Source organism: Danio rerio, chromosome 6 (genome assembly GCF_049306965.1).
Source record: "Danio rerio strain Tuebingen ecotype United States chromosome 6, GRCz12tu, whole genome shotgun sequence".
Taxonomy (NCBI): Eukaryota; Metazoa; Chordata; class Actinopteri; order Cypriniformes; family Danionidae; genus Danio; species Danio rerio.
This window is the reverse complement of record NC_133181.1, coordinates 2597501-2625000: the sequence shown is the minus strand read 5'-3', so window position 1 is coordinate 2625000 and position 27500 is coordinate 2597501. Positions and strand designations below refer to the sequence as shown.

At 32.5% G+C, this 27500-nt stretch overlaps 2 protein-coding genes across 5 annotated transcripts in view; one reads left to right on the top strand and one right to left on the bottom strand.

Annotated features, from left to right (window-relative positions):
* The window catches only part of quob (quattro b), an 85242-nt gene extending 67686 nt beyond the window's left edge, over positions 1–17556 (bottom strand). The window contains exon 1 of the mRNA XM_073952576.1: positions 17478–17556. The gene's annotated coding sequence lies outside the window, so the exon portion shown is untranslated. The remainder of the gene's footprint in view (positions 1–17477) is intronic.
* dlgap4b (discs, large (Drosophila) homolog-associated protein 4b) overlaps positions 1–27500 on the top strand; it is a 253303-nt gene that overhangs the window by 32734 nt on the left and 193069 nt on the right. For 3 of the 4 annotated variants that reach the window (XM_073953505.1, XM_073953503.1, XM_073953500.1), the window contains exon 2: positions 19756–19908. The gene's annotated coding sequence lies outside the window, so the exon portion shown is untranslated. Of the gene's footprint in view, positions 1–19503; positions 19626–19755; positions 19909–27500 lie in introns of all 4 variants that reach the window. The other variant, XM_073953506.1, reaches the window with a different exon arrangement.

Genomic DNA, 27500 nt, shown 5'->3' with positions numbered 1-27500 from the left:
TATGACACTGTCTGCAGAAACAGGACGAGATACACACCCGAGATTCATACTGAAGAGTTTGTTCGTCTCACATTATTATTATTATTATTATTATTAATTTAATTATTTGTTTGTTTTTTTTATTTATTTTTTTAAATAATTAATTTTTTTATTTTATTTTGGACTGAAATAACTCAAATAAAATACTAAATTAAATTTACATTAAATTTACATAAAATAAAATGTAATTAATTTATTACATTTTTACATTTATTTTCTATTTATTTTTTAGATTTTTATTATGATTCATTATTATTAATATTAAAGGCAATCTACTCATTTAATTTACTCATTTTGTATTGGTTTCATTTTAGATGCATGTTATATTTTCCACTTTTAATTATTTTACAATTATATAAGTTGCTGATCAGATCCAAAATGGTTTTAAAATTTATTTAGGTATGGTTGTTTTGTAAAATAAGCATCTAAAACCCATTTATAAAATAATAATAATAATAATAATAATAATAATTATAATAATAAAGGGCGGCACGGTGGCACAGTGGTTAGCATCGTCGCCTCACAGCAAGAAGGTTTCTGGTTGGAGTCCCGGCTGGGCCAGTTGGCGTTTCTGTGTGGAGTTTGCAGGTACAAGTGCTATAGGTGAATTGGATTAACTAAATTGGCCGTAGTGTATAAATGTGTGTGTGGATAAGTGTGTATGAATGTTTCCCAACACTGGATTGCAGCCGGAAGGGCATCCGCTGCGTAAAACATATGCTGAATAAGTTGGCGGTTCATTCCGCTGTGGCGACCCTGATAAATAAAGGAACTAAACCCGAAGGAAAATGAATGAATGAATAATAATAATAATAATAACAAAAATATACTGATTTTAATAAGGGTTAAAAATGAAACTATAGATAAAATATAAAAAAATATAAATATATAATTATATAAAAAATATATAAAAATAAATATCTCATTCAAAATATTAATAACATTATTTATACACATATAAACTAAATTAAACCGTAAATAACACCTAAACTGGTTTTATTAGTACCTTCTTTTTATTTGTATTTACCTTTTTATTTGTATTTATTTATATATATATATATATATATATATATATATATATATATATATATATATATATATATATATATAAATAAATACATTATATAATATAAATATATATATATATAATATAAATATATATATAAATATTTATTTATATATATATATATATATATATATAAATATATATATATATATATATATATATATATATATATATATATATATATATATATATATATATATTAATCTAAGTAGTGAACTGAATGCATTTTGTGCTTGCAAAATTGCTGAATGCAAAGTGTTTCTACTATATATTTACAATAGCCACAGCGGTTTTTCACTGATAGTCCAGTGTGTGAGCGATAGCAGATATAATGACTGACTGTGCAAAAACCACAAGAGAGATGTTTTAGCGGAGAAAAGCAGTGTAATGATGATGAGAGAAGCAGAAAGATGGATTGATGTGTTTTTCTTCATCTTTACACAATCTGTCAGATTCGTCCTCCATCGTTCTCACTATAAAGCATCTCACCTCATGTCTCCACAAACAACAGTCCTACCTAATAAATATATGCGTGCTGTAAACTGTGTTGACAGTGGCAGTGTAATTTCAGTCAATCCCTGTGTGATCAGCTCTAATCCAAAGATGATACAGTACTGTGTGTGGCTGAATATTCTCTCATCATTTACTCATGTGTTTACCAGAGTGTTTACATCACTTTTTTATATAAAGTATCAGTTAGTGCTGACAAGAGGCAAAATTTACAAATCATACTTAGATATATATGTTTTGATGAGTTTTAATGTAAATGTACTACTTAACATTTTGAACAATTAAAATTATCTTAAAATTTTACAACTGTTTTATGATGCATTTGTCATATGTATTTTTGGCATAATAATTTTTTTAAATTAAATAATAATAATAATAATAATAATAAATAATAATGATAATAATAATAATAATAAATCATAATAATGATAACAATAATAATAATAATTAATAGTAATAAATAATAAAAATAATAATAAATAATTATAACAACAATAATAACGATAATTATTATTATTATTAATAATAATAATAATAATAATAAATATAATAATAATTATAATAATTATAATAATAATAAATACTACTACTACTACTACTAATAATAATAATAATAATAATAAATAATAATAATAATAATGAATAATAATAATAATAATAATAATAAATACTACTACTACTACTACTACTACTACTAATAATAATAATAAATAAATACTACTATTACTACTACTACTACTACTACTACTACTACTACTACTACTACTACTAATAATAATAATAATAATAAATAATAATAATAATAATGAATAATAATAATAATAATAATAATAATAATAATAATAAATACTACTACTACTACTACTACTACTACTACTAATAATAATAATAATAATAATAATAATAATAATAATAATAATAAAGGGCAGCACAGTGGCACAGTGGTTAGCACGCGTGGTTAGCAGTGCATTTGTCACATGCATTTTTTGGCATCACCTGATGTTGACATGACTTGATGATATATATAATGTGCTGTTTTAATGCGTCTCTTTAAATGCAAATTAGTTACAGATTCGCACCCCATTTACAGAGGAGGGTGGAGACTTTACAACTTGTGCCTTGGTAACAACCAAACGGCAACCTCCTGCTCTCCCTTGGGAAGCCAATACGGAAGTAACTAAAACTGCAATTCCTCGACTCGCCTTTGGGAGTTGGCCCCAAGAAATGTAAATGTTTTTCTGACTGCAATGGTAAATTGGCCAAATTTACAGCTGATAAAAACATGTTTACAGCCTGGTACAAAAGCCCGAGATAAGCGGTAGAAAATGAATGAATGAATGAATAACAGAGCACAACATTTTTCACAGTATTTACTATAATATTTTTTCTTTTTTTTTTTGTTTTATTTCAGCTGGAATAAAATAAGTTGTTTTTTTTACCCATTTTAAGGTCAATATTATTAGCTCCCTTAAGCAATATTTGTTTAGATTGTTTACTGAACAAACCACTGTTATACAATGACTTGCCTAATTACCCCAACATGACCCTAATTAGCCTAGTTAAGCCTTTAAATGTCAATTTAAGCTGAATACTACTGTCTTGATGGTTATCTAGTCAATTATTATGTGCTGTCATCATGACAAAGAAAAAAGAAATCAGTTATTAGAAATGAGTTTTTAACACTACTGTGTTTAGAAAAGTGTTGAACAAATTGATTTCCCTTAAACAGAAATTATACAGGGGGGCTAATAATTCTAGCTAGTTAGTTTACAAGGTTTGTTTTGTTTTCAGTGCCTTAAATATAAACAAATTCACTCTTGTCTCTCTCTCTTGTGCTCTCTCTCTCTCTCTCTCTCTCTCTCTCTTTTATTCATCCCAACCGCACTGCTCTCCTGAACCCGGATCATCCTCATCATCTGTTTCTGCTTTGTCCTGCAGTGTTTGCTGAGGAAACTTGATCAAAGTGATTTGAGGAATGATGCTTCTGAACTGCGATATGGACTGTCAAACTACATTACGGTCTAGACTAAAGTTTATTTATAAATCAAAGCCTTAAGATGAAATATATCTTAAATGATAAGAAATGTCTGCAGCATTTTAACCCTCCTAATGTTTTCAAAGTCTGCATGCTAGTTTCACATCCAGGGGCCTAAAGAATGTCAGTATTGAATCCAAAACTCATTCATTCATTCGTTTTTTTTTTAGCTTAGTCCCTTTATTAATCTGGGGTCACCACAGCTGAATGAACCGCCAACTTATCCAGCATATCTTTTATCTCAATTCCCCGGAGCACACAGAGGAAACCCATGCCAACATGGAACATGCAAACTCCACACTAAAATGCCAACTGACCCTTCTTGCTTTGAGGTAACAGTGCTAACCACCATGTTGCTGATTTATATAGGAGTGCAATCAGAAAGTATGTTGAGTAAAGAAATACACACTTAAACAATAGTTATACTATGTTTAATCTATAGTTAAACCAGGCAGGCTGTCAAAACTACAACAACAACAACAACAACAAATAAATAAATATAAAATGTCAAATGTTTTAAAGATAAACTCGTACAAGGTTGCGCAGTGTGAATGGGGGGAGGGGGGATGTTGAGAGACTCCCGGGAAAAACGGGAGTGTTGGCAGGTATGTACAGCACGCAGACACACAATGACAAAAATTGATTGGCTGATTCAAAAAGGCGCTCAAGTTGCGCAATGACTACTAATAATATACTGTAGATACGCGCCACCAAACATATAAAAACTAAAGTAATGAGCCCGATTAAAAAATGTATGGAGTAGAAAGTAGATATTTGTGTATAAATGTAAGGAGTAAAAGTACAAAGCTGTCAAAAAAATAAATAGTGGGGTAAAGTACTGATACCAGAGAAATCTACTTAAGTACACTAACAAAGTATTTGTACTTCATTACTTCTCATCTCTGCTAACCATGCTAGAAACATGCTAAGAACACGCTAATCCATGTTAACCATGTCAAACATCTATTCATTTGCTAAAAGTTATGGCATATTGTTAAAACTTGCTAGCAAGATGTTAGAAGCTTGCTAACAACAGGTGCATTCATGCTAACAGCTCTAACAGTAAAAACGTTATTAATATTGTGTGCTTGTTTTGTGTGTGTGTGTGTGTGTGTGTGTGTGTGTGTGTGTGTGTGTGTGTGTGTGTGTGTGTATGTGTTTTTGTGACATATCAGGACACAAATCTGTATAATGACATGGGTATGGCACAGGTATTACAAAAAGGAGGTGAAATTTGAGGTCATTGGTGACGTACTTATTTCTCAAAAAGATTATAAATCCTACAGAATGAGTTTAATCGGAGAGTAAAGCTGTCTCCTGTGATGGTTGGGTTTAGGGGTGGGGTGGGGGCTATATAATATACGGTTTGGACAGTGTAAAATGAATGGAAACCTATGTAATGTCCCCAAAACAATTTTCACAAAAACAAATGTGTGTGTGTGTGTGGGTGTGTGTGTGTGTGTGTGTGTGTGTGTGTGTGTGTGTGTGTGTGTGTGTGTGTGTGTGTGTGTGTGTGTGTGTGTGTGTGTGTTTGGGTGGGGCTGGTGTGTTAGTGAATGAAAGCCTCTTCTCCATTTCAATAATGACACAATAGAAGAGCGTGAATGAACGTGTGAACAGAGTTTTGCATTAAATCTCTTTCAGTCCCAGACAATGATTCACTCCATCTGTCAAATCCATTTACATCCTTCAGTGACAAACCTGTGTGTGTACACAAGGAGAAACTACTGTATACAAACTCAAAAGGAAAGCTGTCACGGTCAGATTTATGGAGAAAACACAACAATGTCCAAAACATGATGGTGATGGTACTGTTATGGTGGCATTTCTCTTATTTTGTGTACTTATGTGATCAAACACACACACACATGCCCACTGTTTTTGCTATTTTTATTTCCTAGTTTGATATAAATGAAAGTGTAACAGTTTCTCAAATAAGAACTATTGATCAATTAATCAGAGAAGAGATAAAGATGGAGCCTTTTTGTAAAAAAAAAAATACATATATATATATATATATATATATATATATATATATATATATATATATATATATATATATATTTTTTTTTTTTTTTTTTTTTTTATTCACCTTTTACACTACCTGACAAAAGTCTTGTTGTTGATCCCATTGTAAAAGCAGCAAAAAATAACTCGACTTCATCATTTGGAAAAGTGTCAGAAGTGGATTTCTCTGCTGAATCATCTGTTGATCTGCATCCCAATTATCCCAAATACTGCAGAAGACCTACTGGAACCAGCATGGAGGCAAGATTCTCACAGAAATCAGTCAAGTTTGGTGAAGGAGAAATCATGGTTTGGGATTACATTCAGTATGGGGGCGTGTGAGACATCTCCAGAGTGGATGATCAACACGAACAACCTGAGGTATCAAGACATTTGTGCTGCCCATTACATTACAAACCACAGGAGAGGGACAATTCTCCAGCAGGATAGCGCTCCTTCTCATACTTCAGACTCCACATCAAAGCTCCTGAAAGCAAAGAAGGTCAAGCTGCTCCAGGATTGGCCAGCCCAGTCACCAGACTTGAACATTATTGAGAATGTCTGGGGTAAGAGGAAGGAGGAGGTGTTGAAGATGAATCTAAATGAACTCTGGGAGTCCAGCAAGAAAGCTTTCTTTGCCATTCCAGATGACTTTATTAATCAGTGATGTGAGTCAGTGCAGAGATGTATGGATGCAGTCCTCCAAGCTCATGATGGAGTCAGACACAATATTCATTCTGTCTCCACTGCAGCAGGACTTTATATACTGGACATTATTTCTGTTCAGTGATGAGACTTTAGTCTAAGCAGAGTCAGTCCTTACTGTCCTAATGAAATATATAAAATCAAGGCATGATCATATTTTATTGTGCTCAAATAAGCGTCATCTAGAGACCTTTACCTTTCATATAAGCCTAGTAGTCAACTAGTAGTCAAGTTATTATGTGTAGTTCCTAAAACTTGGATAGGAGACAAGACTTTTGTCAGGTAGTGTAGTTGTTATGGTTTACATAATATAATTTAATAATAATATAAATGATAAACAATTAAACACACACACACACACACACACACAAACACACACACACAAAATGTTCAAAACATTTACCAAAAATGGCCAACATTGTATTTATATAAATATCTTTGGTAAAATAAATGTCATAACATTATCAATAATTTTATTTATTTATTTAATCATTAATTGTGTTCCAGTAGTACATTAACAGTAGTGTACTGGACAGGATAGTGGAGAGTATAGACTAGAAATCACTACAGTCGGCGGACTTAACCACTTCTCTATTGGCACAGTCGAAGGCGGAGTTTATTACTTTAATTCAAAGATATGAGATAATTAATTTGTGCGCAAAAATATGTTACAATAAGCACTGCAATAATTCATAATCTCTCTCTCTCTCTCTCTCTCTCTCTCTCTTTCTCTCTCTCTCTCTCTCTCTCTCTCTCTCTCTCTTTCTCTCTCTCTCTCTCTCTCTCTCTCTCTCTCTGTGCTGATGTTTGCATGGGATTGTGCGCTCTGGATATGGGTGGAGAAGACAAACACTCTACCTGAATAATGTCTTTCTCTCTGTGTGTGTATGTGTGCATGTCTCTCTGTGTGTGTGTGTGAGAGAGAGAGACACACCCCATTTAAATATAGTTTTAGCCAGACGGCCTAATCATGGCAAACACACCTAAACACATTGTGTGTTTCCATCCCAGCGCTGCTGACCGTAATGCAGGCGGAAATACACTCGATTGTCATTAAAATGCTTTTGTGTTTCTCTTTTCTTCTTGGTTGCGTTTATGAGAAACACAATTCCCCGGTGTAATGCTGAAGGTATGCATGCATTCACTATTCAGGGCACACACACACACGGGACGGAGAGAAGCTTTAATTCAATTTGACATTGTAAATGGTTGCAGATGCGTCTCGGGCCGGTCAGATGTGTGTGTTGCACTCATGCTGGTGTTTTATGGGAATGTGTGTGTAGAAACTGGACAGTCATATGGTGTCAGACAAAGCAGACGCTTATAAAGCACAGATGTATGTCTCCGTCTGCACTAGTAAACTTGATAATATGAATTTCATGATTGTTTCAAAGGTGATGCATGCTGCTTTTTCGTTTCATTCATTCATTTGTTTCATTCATTCTGATTTATCAGAGGACGCCACAGCGCAATGAACCACTAACTATTCCAGCATATGTTTTACACAGCAGATGCCCTTTTAGCCGCAACCTAATACTGGAAAACACTTGTTAACACACACACACTCATACACTACAGCCAATTTAGTTTATTTTAGTTCACCTATTGCGCATGTGTTTGGACTGTGGGGGAAACCGGAGCACCCGGAGGAAACCCATGCCAACACGGAAAGAACATGCAAACTCCTTGATTCTCTATGATTTTTTTTTATCATTTAATTTTTAGCTCATTATTAACATTTAATAAAAAATATATAGAAAGGATATATTGTTACATAAATATATTATTATTGGTTGCTTTACATTTCAACCAAATTTGCATGTTTCTTTAGTTTTTTTCAATGGTGTAAAGTTTTGACTCATTATAAAAATTTTATTAAAATAATAATAATAATTGTGGTTTAGTTGGTTTATGTTTTAACCAAATTTGAGTCGATAAAACTTTTTTTTTTTTTTTATTACACGAGAAAATCAGAATTTCTGTGACCACCTAAATAAAAAAGTATTTTACCCATACGGGACGGAGAGTATTCAGACCCTCTTAGATTTTTAACTCTAAATTTTACATTGCAGCGATTTGCTAAATCATTTAAGTTCGTTTTTTTCTTATTAATGTTCACAAAGCACCCCATACTGACAGAAAAACACAGAATAGTTGACATTTTTGCTAATTTATTATAAAACAAAAACTGAAATATCGCCAGTGTCGCCACAGCGGAATGAACCACCAACTCATCCAGCAAGTTTTTACGCAGCAGATGCCCTTCCAGCCGCAACCCATCTCTCATCCACAAACACTCATTTACACACTACTGACAAGCCTACCCAATTGGGGGAAACCGGAGCACCCGGAGGAAACCCACGCAAACACAGGGAGAACATGCAAACTCCACACAGAAACGCCAACTGAGCTGAGGATCGAACCAGCGACCCAGCGACCTTCTTCCTGTGTGGCAACAGCACTACCTACTGCGCCACTGCTTTGCCTAAGTCACTAGTCAACGTTGTGAATAGTTCATTCTTAAAGTATCCCCCTATTTTTGCACAGAAGTTATTGGCTCATAGTTGGATGAAGGGAAAACACTGATCAGACAGCAGAAAGAGAGTCTGCATGATCCTCTCCGTCTGTTATAATGAATCTCAAATGCAGAAGCAGCGACTGGATCTCATTATGACTGAACACACATTCACACACTTCACCAGCAGTGGGAAATACAGTCACCAGACTAACCGGAATAACACTTAGATATGTGCCCAGGGCTACATTTTTGAGTCCCGGCAAATACGTACCCTGGACCACATCTCCTTGCAGTTTGTGTTTTCACAAATCCACTAGAGGGCGCCGGGAAAATTCTTGACAACTTTATATTTGTTATTCACCCAAAGATGAAAATGTCATTGCTTACAGTAATTCAGTGTGAACTCTTCCTCTAGTAACTGTGAGTGTGTTGGGTATTTAAGACAATTGGGTTGTTTCTGTTCTGAGTGTTTGCTTTAAGATCAACAGATTTGTGTGTGTGTGTGTGTGTGTGTGTGTGTGTGTGTGTGTGTGTGTGTGTGTGTGTGTGTGTGTGTGTGTGTGAGAAAATGTCTGGATTTTGCTGGCAAACACACCTGTTTTGCTTAGTGTCTGTGTTTGAAAGGAGATTAGAAGTGTTTGCACTGAGTGTCTTATCAGCCACTAGTCTGAGACACATATATATACAAACACACACAAGCAGATTTTCAGAGATCTGCAAACAGGTGAAGTAAAGCTAAAAGACTGCCATTCAAATGAAATCAAATATATTACCAAAATTGGTAGTTTACTGGATTTTTTTCTGCTCTAATCAGACATGATTGATCATTATCAAGACACAATCAAGATTAATTGCTTTACACTCATAGTTAGGGATTTTTGTTTTGTTATGATGCACAAATAGTGAAGTAAAACCTAAAGAGACCGCTTGAAAATCTCAGATTTACAACTCGAGTTAAAAGTCATTTTAATTACTGATTACATTTCTTCCCAATTAAAAATAATAAAAGTAGTTTCATATAGACACATTTTACATAAAAAACATATATATATATATATATACATATATATATATATATATATATATATATATATATATATATATATATATATATATATATAAATATATATATATATATATATATATATATATATATATATATATATATATATATATATATATATATATATTATAGGGATGTAACGGTATTGTAAATACCGTCATACCGCAATATTAATTTTTTTCGATATTACCGTAGTCGCATAACTCGGTAAAACTATAGGTCTTCTGAGAAAATTTGCTCAGGCGAATGAAGCGAACGGGAGGTACCGGAAACTACAATTCCCATCAGCCCAGGCTTGGCCATAATCCCTTGCGGTCTGTTGTCGCTACAGATCCAGTAATGCGGAAATGGAGTGTGCTGCTAGAAGCGGGGATGAAAAAGAGTTGGAAAACTCTAAAGCGGGTGTTGTCGCCGCGCGCGTACTGAATAGCGGTGTTGTCGCGCGAGTTCTTATCAGCTGTGTTGTCGCGCGCGTTCTGATCAGCTGTGTTGTCGCGTGCGTACTGTAAAGCGGGGACGGAGGGTGTGTCGCGTCGCGGGGGCACTTTTGATCATTTTGGAAGGGAACTTTCTATCCAAGACTAAAAAGGGCATGTGCACGGCACAGGTTGAGCCCTATGTGTGCATGTGCCTGCAAGTTGGGGAACACGACTAATAACAGTCATGGGGACTGCAGATACACAGCACACTGTTCAGATTGATGCAGACATGAGACCTCTATCTCACTCATGGTTTGTCCTCTCAAGTGGGGGAAAGACAATGCACAACGTTACCCACTGCTGTCAACCTGGGCCAAGTCATATCTCTCTTGTCCCAGAAACCTCAGTCCCAAATGAGAGGGTTTTTTTCTGTTGCAGGGGACATTGTAAATGCCCAGAGATCCCAGCTTTTACCAGATTATATTTATATGATAATTTTCCTTTAAACCCATCTCTATCTAAGTGAGTGAGTGATTAAATGTTGAATGTGATGAGTTTTCAACAATACTAAATTGAAACTTTATTTTTTTACATGGTTTAATATTTTTTTGTTATTAAAATTGAAGTTCCTGTTTCAAAGCTTACAGATAGATGGCTAATTTGTATGTCATTGACACTTTTGGCACTTTTTTGGAGTATTTTCATAAGTTTTGTTTTTTCCTGTAAATGATTCAATAAATACCGTATCGTGACATTCATACCGAGGTATTACCGTACCGTGAAATTCTGATACCATTACATCCCTAATATATATATATATATATATATATATATATATATATATATATATATATATATATATATATATATATATATATATATATATATATATATATATATATGTACATATATATATGTATATATATATATATATATATATATATATATATATATATATATATATATATATATATACATATGTGTGTGTGTGTATATATATATGTATATATGTATACATATATATATGTATGTATGTATATATATATATATATATATATATATATATATATATATATATATATATATATATATATATATATAGAAATATATATATATAATTCTCTTGATGAAAACAAAACTGAAGGAAAAATACCTCAAGAACAAGCAGGAACTGAAGACAGTTGCTGTAGAGGCCTGGCAGAGCATCACCAGGAATGAATCCCATTTATTCCAAAGGAATCCATTTATTATTTGAACAAAAAATACTATAAAAGTCAATGGTTTTTTTTCTCCCAACATTTTTCAAAATATCTTCCTTCATGCTCGACAGAAGAAAGAAATCAAAAAGTGGAGGATGAGTAAATGATGACAGAATATTACATTTTAGAGTGAACTGTCCCTTTAAGACTGTTTTCTCTATTTATTTCTATCTCTCTATATATTTTTTCTCTATTTTAAACGAATAATTCATAAAGGATTGATTCAAACGTCACACTGCTCTCTATTTCTCCCCGTGTAGATATGAATTGTAAACTCTTCCTGTCTGTATTTACTGTATTTAAGCACTGTGGAGGCTGATAACACTGATTATTACTGCAGAGTGGATGCAGTCAGACCAAACTTCCTGCACAAACACAGAGCAGACCAGACGTGAGTGATAACAGTGACTTCACGTCTGCTTCTGTGACGTTTATCAGTAAAACACAAGATTAAACTCCACCCCGCCTTCCTGAAACAAGCAGATTTCAGCTGCGCTCATTATTTTTCTGAAGTAGTGATAGACTGAATCGAGTCTGAAGAGCACATTATTAACCCTCCTGTGGAATTGGTATTGGTTTTAAAATGTTATTCAGAGCGAGAACTTTTTACTATTATTTTTTTCTTTTGGAAAAATATAGCTGGAATAAAAGAAATAAATAAAAAATAAATTAAACTTTTTTTTAAATAAATAAAAATTAATAAAATAAAATTAATAAAATAAAAAATTAAATAAATGAAATAAAAAATAAAACAAAGAAATAAAATAAAATAATGAAAACAAAACAAAAATATAAGATAATAAATAAAATAAAATAACTAAAAATAAAAAAATAATGAAACTAAATGAATCAATCAATAAATAAAATCAAGTTTAAAAATTAAATAAAATTATTTTTTAAATAAAGTTAATAAGAATTTTGTTTATAAAATTAAAATTAAAATAAACTAATTAATTAAATTAATTAAATAAATAAATTTAAATTAAATTTAAATGATTACATTTTAATATTTAAAGCAAAATAAAAAAAATTAATAATAAAATTAATAAAATAAAATATTAACAAATTTAAAACAAATAAAATATTTAATTAAATTAATAAAATCACATAAATAAATTTTAATTAATAAAATAAAATAAATAAAAATAAGATAAAATAGTTTAAACAAATTAAATAAATAAATAAATTATATATATACATATATATATATATATATATATATATATATATATATATATATATATATATATATATATATATATATATATATAGTCTTAATAAATAAACTATGTATTATAAATAGTCTTAATACACACTGTTTTAATGACTTTGAAAGCTCTTAGCAGCTTTTTATTTTATTAAACCTTTTAATTTTAATAAACATTTTAAATGTGGGCAGGTATTTTACAAAAGAACAACAGAAATCATCTTGCAAAAAATAAATAGTAAACAATGTATATTAAAAAATAAACAATAATTGAAATATAGTGTTTTATTTGTTTATTTTTTTGCATGTTTTGCAGGAAATGGCACATTAACGTAACACACACACACTCACACACAGAAAATCACCACTAAAATCTACATATAGTCAATGACATTATTCACATGCATTGCTTCCATATTTGTAAACTGGGCATTTATTAACTTTTTTATAACAGTATGAATTTGAGTATTTGCAGTTAGACTCACTTATATTTGACAGCTATTTTGCTGTGTATTCTGCTATTGTGACTGATAGTAACCTGCTTTCTCCCAGCTGATGTAACTTCTCCTGCACAATAAATACACCCATGCATATCAATAGTATGAAAAGCTGTTATTATTCATCCATTTGTTCCACCCTCTTGTGTGTTATTATTGTGAATATATCATGCACAAAAAGCCCTCAACCACATGATGTCTTACAATAAACTGATCTAAAAATGTCCTATCATTTAAATCCACAGTCATGAAGTGAAATGCAGATCCAGAATCAGCAGTGAATGAACTGAAATCAGGCGTTCATTGTGAAGCTGCAGCTGCGGATCATAAACCTGCACTTTACACTACAAAACACAGTTCAGCTCTCATTGTGAAGAAGCCTGCATCCTCTCTGAGCGACAATACACTCATATCAGTTCATCTGTTGGAGATGAGGGCACTCACAATCTGATTTAAACAGATTTACCTATTAGATTTTCCTTTTCTTTATGGATTCACTGGAATAAAATAAAAATAATTAATAAAAAAATATATATATAAAATAAAATAAAAATAATAGTATAAAATAAAATAGCTAATATTATTAGTCCCATTAAGAAATAAATAACCCCCCCAATTAATTTAGAAACTGTGTATTCCCTGGTATTTACTCAACTGAAAACTACATAATTGAAGTCAAGATTATTATTAACCCTCCTGTGATTTATTTATTTTTTCACAAATATTTCCCAAATGATTTTGAACAGATTCGGGAATTTTTCACAGTGTGTCCTATAATATTTTTTCTTCTGGAGAAAGTAGGCTATTTGTTTTATTTCGGCTAGAATAAAAGCCGTTCTTATTTTTTTACAACCGTTTTAAGGTCAATATTATTATCCCCATTAAGCAATATTTGTTTTGGATTGTCTACAGAACAAACCACTGTTATACAATGACTTGCCTAATTACCCTAACTTTACCATAATGGGCTACAGGGGCGGACTGGGACTAAAAATCAGCACTGGCACTGTAGCCACACCAGCCCACATTAGCACACCGACACAGCCCCATCCATGTACACGCACATTCACTACTTATATTGGTAAAATTATATAAGCAGTAGCATATTTTAGAGATATTTAAACATTTAATGTATGCGACTGGAACAAAAACAACCCATTTATATATGCAATCATGTCGTTCATTTGCATTTCGGCTCAGTCCCTTTATTAATCTGGGAATCGCCATTTTATCCAACATATGTTTTATACAGCGGATGTCCTCAAAGCTGCAACCCATTACTGGGTTACCCAATTCCCAACTGGCCTACCCAGTTCACATATAGCATGTGTTTGGACTTGTGAAGGAAACCAGAAGGAAACCCACACGAACCTGCAAACTCCACACAGAAACACCAACTGACCCAGCTGTGGCTCAAACCAGGGACCTTCTTGCTGTGAGGCGACAGCGCTACCCACTGCGCCACTGTAATGCCCCAGTTCATTTTATGTATTTGGCAATGTCTGACTTGACTGCCTTTCCCTTTTTATGGTCCATCTCTGATAATTAGCTTGTGTTGCACTTACTGTTTGTTTGACAAACTTGCCAGATTTTGATTACGTATTAGGTCGACCCATCTCGAAACCAGCCGGTCGTTGCCGATTGGGCCACTGCTTAACATTTATTATTTTTCTTACTATTATCATCATCATCATCATCATCATCATATTCACATCTTGCAAGAGATAAAAGCTGCCTACATGTAAAGGCAATACAAAAAATAGCTGACCGGCCCACATTTAAAAAATGGTCCGGCCCTTCTGGCAGAATTACCAAATGGCCAGTCCGCCTCTGATGGGGTATATGCCGAGTTAGTGTTGTTCCCATACTGATAAACTTCCGGTGACCTTTTATTGTGAGTTTGTTTCCATTTTATACGGTTCCTTTTACAGCATCAATGTTGTAATGTAATTCAAATACAATCAGTTAAACAGACTGTAGCATTCATTTAGTTGCTCAAACGCAAAACGAGACAGAAAGCCGCATACTCGCACATCCCCATCAGAATCGGCAAGCTAGCGCAAAAGCTCCATTGAATATACTGGGGTAATGTTTATATTATAAAGACATAGTGGGGAAATATGTAATTTAATGCAGTGCTTCTTGTACAATCTGAGACCCACTTTATATCAGATATCACTCAGCCAGTGAAGATCGCTGATTTTTAAAGAAAACAGACCTGATTTTGCATTAGCATACAGTTCATTGGAAACGATTAATCCAGGTTACTGGCAAATTAAAAGTCCTATTAGCAAGAATATCTCAAATGTTATGTAACGTTACTGTCAGCAAAGATAAAAGAAATCAGTTATTAGAAACGAGTCATTAAAACTAGAAATATGTGGAAAAATATCATATTAAATCAGGATAAGGGCTAATAATTCTGACTTCAACTGTACTTAGGTGTAAACGTGAGGCTTCCGGTGAGAGAAAATGACGATATGTGGTGAGGCGCGATCGGGTGAAACTCTAAACATGGACAAACAACAACGATGGAAACATTACAAAAACGACCCTTTTGCTGTTTTATACATTTATAGATATCAGCAGACACTAAACACCTCTCAGTGTGTTTTATTATGCAAGAATGCAGCTGAGAGTGAAAACGTGAATTCGTGGTAACATTAAAATTAGCATCAGGCTAACGCTGTATTAAATACAAATACACTTATGCGGCGTCCCCTGCTGTCAGAAAGATGAACTGAGTTCTGTGTTAATCCTTCAACTGCCTGCTCTACCAAAAGGTTGACCATAGTTTGACTGTTTTAAATAATGACTGTTAAAGGCATTTAAAGAATGACTGTGTTGAATAATGGCTTACACACAGCATTGTTGGTATACAAAAAAACAATCAAACAAACATAATGCTGTTGCACTACACTTGATTTTGGTTTTATTTTAATAAGCAAACAAACAATAAACCATGTTAAATGAGAATCTGAAATATTTTTTATGGCATACTTAAAATAATAAAGATGATTTAGCGTTCAAAAATGTATTATTTTAAGTATTTTTCAATTAAATTGATCACGCTATGTTTTCTGATTTTTTATAGTCGACGTATTTATTCCACTACTTTTAGCATAAACCGACATGTCAATCATTTGGTTGAGGCTGATATTTTAGAAATTATGGGATGTGTTAAAAAATGCACTGAGTGTGTTTACTAGTGACATTAGGAATTAAGTAATGAAATTCAAACATTATTTTTTTGAGGGGGGGGGGGGGGGTAGTTAAAAGGTTAATGAGTTCTCTGATAAATATCATATATAATATATGCACTTGACTTCAGAGATATTATTATAATACACTTTTACATCAGCATTTAGATAAATATAAAGTGAGCTTTCCGCTGCACAGATTTTGCCAGAGCTTTTCTATAAGTGTATTTTTTTAAATGAAATATATTTTTAGTATGATTAAAACCCACATCCAGTGTTTTTAACCACTTTTTAGTAAACCACTTGACTTAATTAATTTATTCGTTTTCCTTCGGCTTAGTCCTTTATTTATCAGGGGTTGCCACAGCGGAACGAACCACCAACTATTCCAGCATATGTTTTACGCAGCGGATGCCCTTCCAGCTGCAACCCAGTACTGGGAAACACCCATATACTCTCACATTCAAAAAACACTCATATGCTATGGCCAATTTTGTTTACAAGTTTAACTTATGGTGCATGTTTTTAGACTGTGGGGGAAACCGCAGCATATATGATACCACAATACACAACAGTTTACTGTAAAACAAAATAATCCTACAGAATGTATTGCAGCTTATCAGTTCTCGACAGTAAATTTGACAGCATACTGTGTAGCATTCATTACCATATATTTTTAAATACTATAGCATGGATTAAAAACACTACACACACACACACACACACACACACACACACACACATATATATATATATCAATTACTATAGTATTTTTCATGTGGTAAATTCTGTATGTGATTTTAGATTCTCAGTTTCTCTCTGAAGACTATGAATTTTTGAGATTTTTAACAAACAAACATAAGCAGCACACATATTGACTTCTGCAGTGTTTCTGTGTGTTTCAGTGTGTGTGTGTTTATGAATTCGGTAAAGGATAGACTCTCTCACTCACCCTGAGCTGTTTTCTGGACTCTGATGTTGTTCAGTTTTCTGGATTTTAGTGTTGTTCTGTGTAGCTCCACATTTACTGTGATTTTCAGCTTAAATCCGTGTTTGTGTGAACACGTCCGACAGGTGACAGAACAGCGGCAGGTGTGGCTGCCAACAGGTGTGTGTGTGTGTGTGTGTGTGTCAGTCAGAGAGTGAAAGAGAGAGACGGTTTGCAGTGATTGGATGATCTGTGGAGAAAAAGATAAAAATAAAGTCTTCACATTTTACGTTACACTGAAAAACATTTGTACTCCAAAGCTGCTGGTCGATTTCAAAGAAAAATCAAGTGATTACAAAGAAGCGTCACAACAACTGACAAAAAAACTAAATGAATAAAAATGGTTATATTTTAAGTGTAGGTTAGCTACCACACACACATTGTACACTCACACAGTAAACACAGCTTTTGTAAAACTACTGTTTATATTTATCTATATTTAATTTTTATTTTTGAGGTCTACTGTATGTATTTAAAGTTTTTTTCAATACAAAAGTACACTATTTTTTCCCCTTTGGAATATTGATGATAATCGGAATCATGCCCATGTGACTCTGACCCACAGAGAATAATTCTGCTTGATAAAATAATACAATTTTAAGTAGGCTTTAGCTCAATATAAACGATCACTTAAATCACTTTACTGTTTTCACTTTAAATATGTTTATAATGATTAATGAATTTCACATTTCAAATAAAACAAAAGATAATATAACATAAAATGTACAATTAAAAAATATAAAAAAATAAATTAAAATAAAATGTAAAATAAAACATATATGATAAAATCTAAATATAAATAAAAAATTATTGAATTTAATTAAAAGAAATATATATATATATATATATATATATATATATATATATATATATATATATATATATATATATATATATATATATATAAAATTAGATTAAATTAAATTAAATATAACAAAAAATAACATTTTACATCAAATAAAATATAAAATAAAACAAATATATATAAAATAAAATGTTAAATTAAATAAATAAAATATAAAATAAAATAAAAATAATTAAATTATTTTAAATGTAAAAATTAAAATAATTAAAATAATGACATTAAATTAAGACTAAAATAAAAAATATTACATTTAATTGAATTAAAATAAATAAAATATAAAATAAAATAATTTAAATCAAATGTTAAATAAAATAAAAGGTAAAATAAAATGTAAAAAAATGTATAAAATAAAATGTAAAATTAAATAGGAAAATAAGATAAAATATAAAATAAGATAAAAGATAACTAAATTAGTTTAAATGTAAAAAATGTAATTAAATACATTTAAAAAATAATTGAATTTAATAAATTTTTCATTCCAGCAAGAAAATCATTTAAGAACGAAAACTAAGAATACGCTCCTCATCTACAGTTAAAACTGTATGTATATATATATATATATATGTGTGTGTGTGTGTGTGTGTGTTTAATTTAATGTTTAAAAATCATGTAGTAACAGTACAGTACAGTAAATTAAACATAATTTAAAATATTTTATGTAACATGCGGATTAAGTGTGTATGTATAATCTAAACACTAGAGGGCGCCACAGATTACCCTGTGGAGACCAGCTCTCACTATGGTTCCTGACCCAAAACACATACCCGTTTAGCTATATGAGATTTCTCTCAGACAGGAATGAACTAACGAATATAAATATATTTATTTTGTATGTGCCTGCTGAATTAGTAATGTGTGGAGGAAGAAAAAAAAGCTAGACGAGAGACCTATTGTTCATGTTGTTTGCAACAAACAGAATGCTGATATGCACTTTTCCAGTCACGGCTACAGTTGTATGTTCTCCTCGTGTTGGTGTGGGTTTCCTCCTGGTGCTCTGGTTTCCCTACAGTCCAAACACATGCACTATAGGGGAAGTGATGAACCAAATTAACCGTAGTGTGTGTGTGTGTGTGTGTGTGTGTGTGTGTGTGTGTGTGAGAATAAGTGTATATGGGTGTTTTCCAGTACTGGGTTGCAGCTGAAAGAGCATCTGCTGTGTAAAACAAATGCTGGATAAGTTGGCGGTTCATTCCACTGTGGTAACTTCTGATGAATAAAAGGACTAAGCCGAAGGAAAACGAATGAATGTAGGCCTACAGTATAGTGTGTATAAACAATTGTAGAATGAAAAGGTTGTGTGTTTGTAGATGTCATAGTGTGTTGTGCATGTGACTCAGCCTAATTCAGACTCCCCGATGGTTTGTGTGTCCCGTTTAGCCCAGCGTCAACTGATCTGCAGCTCCTGGAGGAAAAGCAGCAGCACAGTGTCCTCCTTAGAGTAAATAGAGCTGCTTGAAGATCACATGCAGAACACTGCGGCACAGGCCTGCTCATCTACACCTGTCTGCGGGATGGAGAGAGGAGATGAATGTGGGTCAAACACACACATGCAGACACACACATGCACTCACACATTTGCACATTTACACACACTCTCACATACACACATGGACATACACAATTATATGCAGGTAGACACATATACACACATACACACACATAAGTTAATAAGCACACCCATATACGAGCAGAGACACGCACACACACACATACAGACACATGCATATATACACACAATTACATACACAGACACACAATCACACATACATACACATACAAGTATAAATACACACACATACACGGACACACATGCATACACACACGATTACATACACACACACATTCATATACACGTATACACACAGACACAACCATACGCGCATACACACTTAGACACACATACACACACACACAGACAAATAAACACACACACATATGTGCATACATAAACACAGATACACACACACATATATATATATTCAGATGCACACACACACACACACATACACACATATACATATACACACACACACACACACACACACACACACACACACACACACACACACACACAATCATATGCACTTATTCAGACACACACACACAGACACAATCATATGCACTTACTCAGATCCACACACACACACACACACACACACACACACACACACACACACACACACACACACACACACACACACACACAGACAGACACAATCATATGCACTTACTCTGATACATAAACACACACACATACACACATACACACACACACACAGACACAATCATATGCACTTACTCAGACAAACACACACACACACACACACACACACACACACACACACACGCACATATACGAGCAAACATGCACACATACACACATATACACACGCGCTTACACACATATACACACAAACACAGGCATAAACATACAAAAATACACACACACATGCACACAGACACAAACAGGCCCGCACACAGACATGCACACGCATACATACATACATACAACCACATTCACTTAACAGTCACACACACAAACACACGCATAAACACACAAAAATACACACACACACACACACACACATACACACAAACACACGCATAAACATACAAAAATACACACACACATGCACACGCATACATCCACACACATATAAACACACATACACACACAGAAAGACACACGCGCTCATGCATACACACACATGCACACAAAGACACACGCATACACATGCACAGACACACATACATACACACGCATATAAACACTCTTACATACACACACAGAAAGACACACAGACACACACGCACATGCATACACACGTTTCATTTTTGACCAATAGCTAGTTTTCTTTTACTAAAACAACCTGCACACACACACACACACACACACACAGAGGTGACCTGTTTGTGTTCTTCAGCGAGGTGATGCTCGCCGTGAGAAATGATACAGTCATCAGAGGATGAGACGGGTCATCGTCATGGCAACCGGGCTGATAATGGGAATGATTAACAAGGCGTTGAGCTGTTACACGTCTCCTTCTGCACTGCTGGATTCATCATGCGCCCAAGCACACTTTCATAAGTCAGCTCCACGATCAGCATATCGACCATTTTAAGGGGTGTAAACAAAACCAACGATCCCAACGTATTTCCTGTTCCAAAAAGAGCCGCATATCGATAAGTAATGTAATGATCGCTTTTTTAATATTAAGTTATGACTGAATTGCCGCTTGTGAAATAGTTTGATAACAAGCTGGAAATGTTCATGGGTCAATGACATCACCATATTCAAATATGTCTATAATTGTTGTAGTTTGAAGTAATATAATGATAAGAGATAAAATCTAGAGGAATAGGTCTGTAATATAATAGAAAATGTCCTGGCAGTTTATTACAAGGTTATTGTTGTGTAAAATACAACACCAACCCGGACAATATAATTTGACACATGTAAACCACAGCAGAAAGTTCCAACCAGGAGGCCCATGTCATCTACAGTACAGATACTCAATAAAGTACCTACTACCATCAATTAAAATACTTAACGTTTGCTTTTTATTTTCACAAGCTTTGGAGACGTAACATAAATTCTGCTTTTAATTAATAGGGCACCTATAGCTTTCTCTTGAGGTTTCAAAATGACATTGATGTTTTCAAAGTGCACTGCGAAGGGAGCACAATTGTAAACATAAAGATCGCTAAAACTCGACTGTAAAAATAGTTTGAAAGCAAATCACACCGAAGAGGGATGACCTTAATGCGTTTTTATTTTTTATAATTCCAACTTTGCATGTTAGAATGTTCTAAATGAATAGGGCATAGGGGGGATAAGTGGGAATAGAACACAGCCAGGAACTATGTTTCTAACTACAGCTCCAGATGTATAGTTGCGAGTGCTCAAGTTTGCGACGCAGTTTGCGAATGTTCGTTGGAGCGATAGATTTGGGTAACAGCAAATTTAACGAACTATGTTTGTAACGACGGAACTTGTGACCATAGTTGGCTAACGATGGTTTTGGGAAACGCACTCCAGATGACCTTTTATCCATAGGCTATCACTGTTATTTTAATTCCTTATTACTATTTATCAGAGTTGTGTCAGTATATTATTCCATGCAAGCGTGGGTCAAAACATTTTTTCATTGAAGTCACTAAAAGTTATTGTAAGAAAGATCAAGGTCTAATAATGCAGTTCAAACGCAAAAATAATCAGGGAAAAATACAAACAAAATATGGAGAACTGCTAATTTACCGATATTTTTTACAGTGTAGTCATGTTTACTGCAGTCAGGAGCTGTTATCCTGTGTGCGTTCAGCCTTGTCATATCATGTTTTCCAGCACAGCTCAGGTCCAGAATCTCTGCGAGCCCAAACTCTAAGTAGGTCATGATGTCTGTGTGCTGCCGATTCGGGAACTCTCTGATCTGCTGTTGTGCTGGAGAAAAACAGCTGAGGCTGAACTTTCCTCCTCCTCGCTCTTCTCTCACTATATAGACGGACATCAGACCTGCTTCATGTCCTGAAACTGATGCAGTGTTTGTTTGTTTAGAGATCTGCAAAAAAATGAACATGCTGTTATGACATCTTGTGTTTCTGGAGAGCACAGACAGATGATTTACATTGTTTTATATTCATTTCTCATTAGAGAGTGAATTTGACACATTTTTTGTGATAGTCGGTTTGATTTCTTTCTCATGAGAGAGTCAGTTTGATTCATTTCTTATAATAGAGTCAATTTGATTCATTTCTTATAATAGAGTCAATTTGATTCATTTCTTGTGAGAGAGTCAATTTGATTACTTTTATTTGTGAGTCAATTTGATTCATACATTTCATGTGAGTCAATTTGATTTATTTCTCACCAGAGAATCAGTCTGATTCATTTCTTGTGAGAGAATCAGTTGGATTCATTTTTTTGTGAGTGTCAATTTGATTCATTTCTTGTGAGAGAGTCAATTTGATTACTATTATTTGAGAAAGTCAATCTGATCCATTTCTCACCATAATGTCAGTTTTTATACATTTCTTGTGAGAGACCCAGTTTGATTTGTTTCTTTTGGCAGATTCATTTTTTTTGTGTGAACAAGTCAGTTTAATTCATTTCTTTTGAAAAAATTAGTTTGTTTTAGTTTTTGTGAGAGAGTCAATTTGATTATTTCTTGTGAAAGAGTCAGATTGATAATTTTTTTGTGAGAGAGTCAGTTCGATTTATTTACCATGAGAGTCAGATTGATTTAATTCTTGTGAGAGAGTCAAGATGATTCATTTCTTGTGAGAGTCAAATTGATTTATATCTTGAGAGAGAGTCAATTTAATTTATTTCTTTTAAAAGAAATAAAGTTTGTTTGAGTTTGTTTGAATCATTTCTCATGAGACTCAGTTTGATTAATTTCTTGTGATAGGAAATTTTGATTAATATTTGTGACAGAGATTACTCAGTTTGATTCATTTATTTGGATAGCGTCAATTTGATTAATTTCCTGTGAGAGAGTCAGTTTGAATAATTTCTCATGAAAGACTCAGTTTGATTCATTTGTTGTGATAGGGTTAATTTTGATTAATATCTTTAGAGTCAGTTTGAGTCAATTTGATTAATTTCTCATCAGAGAGGGAATTTGATTCATTTCTTGTGAGAGAGTCAGTTTGATTCATTTCTTGTGGGAGCCAATTTGATTTATTTCTTGTAAGAGATTCAGTTGGATTTTTTTTGTGTGTGTGCTTGTGAGAGAGTCACTTTGATTCATTTTTTTTTGCAAGAGAGCCAGTTTGATTTATTTCTCATGAGAGTTAGGTTGATTAATTTCTTGTGAAAGAGTCGGGTTGATTCATATCTTGCAAGTGAGTCAATTAAAGTCATTTCTTGTGAGAGAGTTAGTTTAATTTATTTATTGCGAGTCAAGTGTGTGAGAGTCAGTTGATTCATTTCTGTTGAGAGAGTCAGTTTGATTCATTTCTTTTAAGAGAGTCAGTTTGAATAATTTCTTGTGAAAGAGTCAGTTTGATTCATTTTTGTTGTGAGAGAGTCAGTTTGATTCATTTCTTGTGTGCGAGTCAGTTGGGTCATTTTTTGGAGAGAGTCAGTTTGATTAATTTCTTGTGTGAGAGTCAGTTGATTCATTTCTGTTGAGAGAGTCAGTTTGATTCATTTCTTGTGAGAGAGTCAGTTTGATTCATTTCTTGTGAGAGATTCAGTTTAATTAATTTCTTTTGAGAGATTCAATTTGATTCATTCTTTTCGAGACACTCGATTTGATTCATTTCTCATCGGTTCAATCGGTTCAATCTGAGAACATTTCTGGTGAGAGAATTATTTTATAGTTCATTTCTCATAATCCTTCATCTCAGTTTATCATTTGATAAATTTCTCATGAGAGTGTGAAATTGATTCATATGTATATGTAAATTTTAATTTAAAGCCACTATTAATATCAATTAACAAATTAAAACTATTTTAATATATTATATAAATAAATATAAATATTCACAATACCTTAATGCTTCTCCTTTTAAACCCAAGTTAGATGTAATTATGTGGCAGACACTTGTATCCAAAGTGACTCACAAAATAAGAATCAAAGCAACAAAAGAACATGCAAATGAGATGCTAATTCAGCACAGAGGGTTGCTACAAAAACCTCTAAGTGCCTTTTTGATGTATACATAAATATGCAGTATATATATTTGTTTTGCAGTAGTTCAGTTCTACAGTTTGTTGTGTTTTTTCTTCTTCAGTAATCAGCTCACTGCAGCAGTTTAGTTTGTTTACCTACTGTACGCTTGACTGTTGCCTGCGGCTGCCCTCTTGTTCACCGCCGTGGATGTTGTGCTTGGGTGCTGAACTTATTTGGCTTATGCCAAGCCTGTGCATATGATAACTTGGCCTGATCTAAATATTTATGTAACTCGATGTCTTCAGCTGAACCTGGTAAGAATAAGGCACGAAGGGAAATTTGAATTCCTTTGATTTCGGAGTAAAATGTGCAGACAGGCTTAATTATTTCCCTCGGATTGCAGTGAAGTTCTTAAAAAAAATCTGAATACATTTGCTTGTGTTTACAGCGTGTGCATGTGATGGTGTTGTCCTCTAAAGACCTGCAGTCTGTGCAGCAAAATGAGCTGAAATTAGACATTAAATTAGCAGAATGGTAAAGTTACATTTGCACTAGTTAAAACTGCATTTTCTTATGCATTTATGCACAGTATATGCACGTGTGTACATTTATATGCTTGTTTATTTTACAGCAACCTTATTGTACATGTATAATGTATATTATGTATGCATATGTACATGCATATTTGTTTATGTATTTTTTATTAATGAATGCGTTTTCTTAAGTGTTTTTGTTTTTCTTCGTTTGTTTAAAAAACGTATAGGGCTAGGGTACAATGAAAAATGGCAAGTTTTTATTTTTGTTAATAATAATAATACTAATACTACTAATTATAATTATTATTATTTTTATTATCATTAACAAAAATAAAACTTGCCATTTTCATTGTACCCTAGCCCTATTCGTATTATTAGTATTATTGTTATTTTATTATTAATATAATAATAATAATAACAAAATTAGAAATAAAAATAATAACAATTATAATAATGATGATGATGATGATGATGATGATGATTATTATTATTATTATTATTATTAATGATAATAATAATAATATTCTCCTCATTATTATCATTATTTTATTAATATTATTATTAATGAATGTATTAATATCAATATTGTCATTTTTTTATTATTATTATTATTATTATTATTAATATTAGTAGTAGTAGTAGTAGTATTTGGTGTTATGCATTTATTATTTACTATTATTATTAACATTATTATTAATATTTATACTATTACTGTATTACTATACCAGCAAATAATAATAATTGTTATTATTGTTTATTAATATATTTTTAATAATAATTAATACACTATAGTAATAATATAAATAATAATGGTAAAAAATAGTAAATAATACATATGTAACACCAAATATTATAAATAATATTAACAGTAATTATTATTATATTTTTAAATATTATTATTATTAATAATATTATTATTATTATTATTATTATTATTTCAATTAATATGTTATTATTATTACTATTATTGTTATTTTTTATTAGTAATATTACTATAATAATAATAATAAGATTTATAGTGTTAATAATAATAATATTAATATTAATAGTTGTAATGCTAATAATTACAACAATAATAATAATAATAATTATTCTTATTATTATTTTTTTATTGGTTTTGTTGTTGTTGTTGTTGTTATTAATATTATAGCAATTGTAGCAATTATTATCATTATTATTACTTTGTATTTGTCAATTTGCTGTTCTGTCTAGTTACCAAATATATGGATAAATTATCAAACACATAGCATTTGTTTTGTTTTATTTTATTTTATTAATATTATGTTTTTTATATACATTTTACTTTATTAATTTTTTTTTTTTATTTACTTTTATCTCATTACACTTGTAGTTACCCCTAAACCAGCATTTGGGACTAGGCTATTATGATTACTTTGTAAAATTTCTATTGACCTTCTCATGTTGACAAAACCAAAATTTTCTCTGTGGACGCTCTTTTTCTGACTATTTGTTTAAGTCTTCATTTACACTTTCTGAGTGCTCTGCATGAAGCCTTATACAGTGATAATGAGAACAGCCTGTGCATCAGTTCGTAATGCATGTCCTGTATATGTCAAGCGCCTGCAGGATCCTGAAGAAGCAGCACAGTGATTGGCTTCATTCCTTCGGCTGAATTACTTTATGGCTGGTCAGACTTGCATGGAGATGAAGCCACCAATGGAAGCTCTTCTTCATGCTGAACAGATGACACACACTGTACATCCCAGATGGCGAGCAGTACACTGGCCTGATAACTGACTGCTCGCTTAGTTCAACTGCAATGTGTTCAAAAATACATTCACACGTCTATAACCCTCGTGTTGTTATAATCACACTAATAGGCAAGACTTGTTTGGATACAGAGTCAGTGGAATTATGTAACCAAGTTGTTCCATCAGATTTTTAACCTTGTCAAAAACATGCATTCGCTTTCCCACAAGGAGAACATTTCTGGAAAAGGTAAACTTGT